The following is a 3,503-nucleotide window of genomic DNA, read 5'->3' as shown; positions in this document are numbered from 1 at the left end:
TCAGCAGCGCAGCCCCCTGAGGGCTAAGTCGGCTCGGCCTCCCTGTACTGCTCTGCAGCTCCGTGTTGCGTCCTCGCATCATAAAAGTGCCACACGATAGCCCCACAGGCCAGGCAAGCAGCCGAGACACCAGCAAGAAGTAGGCGGGCAGTGGCCACAGGACTTCCTGGCAGGACAAGGGCAGCTCCAGGCCCAAGGCTCCCGTGGTCAGGGCCGCCCAGGTGGAGCCCAGGATCGCCAGTCCCCAAAGCCACTGCGCTAATTTCATCATGGTCACTCTGCCCCACGTCTCCCCTTCCCTGCGCGGCCCGTGATGCAAAATTTTTAAACAAAATATTAGCAATTTAAGTGCAACCATGTAGATAAAAAAGACTGTATATCAAGACAAGGTGGGGTTTATCTCAGGAATACAAAGCTGCTCCAACATTAAAAAATCTATATTAAAATTTTTGAAAACACATTAAGAGACTAAATAAGAAAAGCCATATGATTACATCAACAGATGCAGAAAAGGCTTTCAACAAAATTTGACATCCATTTATGATTTTTAAAAATTTCAACAAACTAGACATAGATGGCAACATTCTTAACCAAATAAAGGTTATCTGCAAAAACCCATAACTAACATCATAATTTGTCACAGCCTGATGGCTTCTTCTTGCTCACTGCCCTGAAAAAAATCAATGAGAACAGCAGGTGTTGCAGCTAAGAAAGAGTTTAATCACAGGGCTGGCCAAGCAAAGAGAACAGGGAGAAATTTCTCAAATCTGTCTTTCTGAGAATTCAGAGGATAGGATTTTTTTAAGGGTACTTTGGCAAGCAGGGGGCTGAGGAACTGGAACAATTGATTAGCTGGGGATGAAATCACAAGGGGCATCTAAAACTGACTTCGTGCAGCTGAGTCAGTTCCCAGGAGGGGAGTACTTCTCAAAATCTGATGGCATCTCTTGGTGTACCAAAATGTTAAATCTGAAAAATATCTCCAAGACCAGTTCTTTAGGTTTCACAATAGTGATGTTATCTATAGGAGTAGTTAAGGAAGTTAGAAATCTTGTGACCCCTGGTAACGTGACTCTGGGGCAGTAAGCAACTTATAGGAAAACACGCTAAGCAATGGCAGGTGATTGTTTAACTCTGCCCATTCTTTAGCAAAGTTCAAGCCCCTACCATAAGTTTAACCTAGCCTTATGAATGTGGCGTCAATCTTCAAACAAGGAGGGAGTCAGTTTCCTTTGTCTCAAAGTTGAACTATAATCTAAATTCCTCTCATAGTTATCTTGGCCTCTGTGTTAGTATAAGAAAAAAAAATTAGCCTGTGACATTAGAAACAAGATGGAGCGGAGTCAGTCATGTTAGATTTCTCTCATTACTTATAATTCTGCAGAGGTGGTTTTAATAATTAATGGTGAGAGACTGAATGTTTTCCCTCAAGATCAGGAACAAGACAAGGATGTCGTCTCTCGCCATTCCTATTGAAAATTGTACTGGAATTACTAGTTAATGCAATAAGGCAAGGGTAAAAAATAAAAGGCATACAGACTAGGAAAAAAGAAATAAAATTGTCTTTAGTCCCAGATGACATGATTATATGTGTTAAAATCCCCAAAATCTACAAAACAGCTATCATAAAATGCTTCAATAAGCAATTAGGAATATTCTTAAAAGAAATTTAAAATAGAAAGTGTCAGCAAATAAATATAAAATATAAAGAAAAAACTAATGGAAATTTTAGAACTGAAAAATATATTGACCAAAATTAAAAACTCATTGGAAGGGCTCAATAGTAAAATACAAATGACAGAGGAAATTATCAGTGAATCTTAAGATAGATCAAAACAAAGAATCCAATCTGAACAACAGAGAGAAAATAGATTGGAAAGAGAAAGAGAGAGAGAGACTTGCGGAAAAATAACAAAAGATCTAATACTCAAGTCATCAGAATTCCAAAAGAAGAAAAGAAAGGCTGTGGAGTTGAAAAAATATTCAAAGAAATAATGGCTAAATTTTTCCCAAATTTGCTTTTAAAAATACCCATAAACCTACAGATTCAAAAACCTGAGCAAAACCCAAATAGTATAAATTCATATTCATACCCAAATATATTTAAATCAAATTTCTAAAAACTGAAGACAGAAAAGTCGGCTAAACAATTGTGGCGTTAAATTAGAAACTCAGAGTAGATCTGCTTACTACTTCCTCCGAAAAATGGAAGGCAATAAGCAGAAACAAGATGAAGATCCGTGTTCCTCTTATTTGGTACAAAATAGGATAGATGATTTCATGGTTTTCTCAATATCGAAAACAAAACAGCATTTAAACCAAATGTATTTATTTATTTATATCCAGCCTTGCTCAAAGAAATGAGACCAGTCACAAAAACAAATATATTTAAATATTTAACCCAGCTACTTGGTTTTATTAAATCTGGAAAGATCTCAAACATTATTTGGCTTGCATGGTTGGCAGAATAATGGCCCCCCAAAGACACTGGCTTCCTAATTCCCACAATCTGCAAATATGTTATGTTATATGGCAAAGGGAATTAAGGTTGCTAATCAACCTTAATAGGGTTGATTATCATAGGTTATCTGGGTGAACCCAATGTAATCACAAGAGTCCTTAAGCGGAACAAGAGGCCAGAGTGATGCGAATAGAGAAGGATTGAACCTGCTGCTCTTGGCTTTGAGCCTAGAGAAATGGGACCATGAGCCAAAGAATGTGGGTGGCCCCTAGAAGCTGAAAAAAGCAAGAAAATTAATTCTACCCAGAGCCTCCGGAAAGAATGCAGCCCTATCAACACCTTGATCTTAGTTCACTGAGACCCACATTGGACTTCTGACCTCCAGACCTATAAGATAATAAATTTGCATTGCTTTAAGCCACTAAGTTTTTGGTAATTTGTTACAGCCACCATAGAAAACTAATATAACTAAGGAAATGTATCACCAAGCTCACATTTGAAGTTAATAGAAATTTAAATCAGCCTTACAAATAATTGTTTTCCCTTTATGATCAAACATTATTGGTATCTTACTTCCTTTTCTTATGACCTGACAATATGGATACGCACTCATTTGCAAACATAATTTGGACCCGTTTTTCTTTCCCCACAGCTTAAACTTTTAGGAAGGCAAAACCTTTAGGAAGCATTCTTTTACAGTTAGCCAATAACAGATTTGAAGGGCATTCTTAAAGACCATCTAGTTATATAAACAGAAATTTAAATTGTAGAAAACATTAAGAAAATAAAATTATTATAGATGAATATCATATTGCTGTTGGGAATCCCGTTAGACATTCTGAATTAGAATAGTAATGGAAATCGTTTTTGTTTGATTGACTAATGCTAGATTTTACCTCTGGAAAACATTTCCAAAACATTTGCAAATAAAAGAGCAAAAGCATTAACTGTTTACTAAATGGGCCTTACTCTGGTTTAGAGCTTAATGCCCTCCCACCCAACACAGCTGCAGACACACACACACAGAATTTTTTTCTACAGA

General features: G+C 37.2%; 1 pseudogene; it reads right to left on the bottom strand.

The window, feature by feature from the left end:
* On the bottom strand, positions 1–304 carry LOC108520905 (dolichol-phosphate mannosyltransferase subunit 3-like; annotated as a pseudogene).
* Positions 305–3,503: the final 3,199 nt, after the last annotated feature.

Source organism: Rhinopithecus bieti, unplaced genomic scaffold, assembly GCF_001698545.2.
Source record: "Rhinopithecus bieti isolate Rb0 unplaced genomic scaffold, ASM169854v2 scaffold_56619, whole genome shotgun sequence".
NCBI lineage: Eukaryota > Metazoa > Chordata > Mammalia > Primates > Cercopithecidae > Rhinopithecus > Rhinopithecus bieti.
The sequence above is the reverse complement of the archived record's forward strand: the minus strand, read 5'-3'. Positions and strand labels throughout refer to the sequence as shown.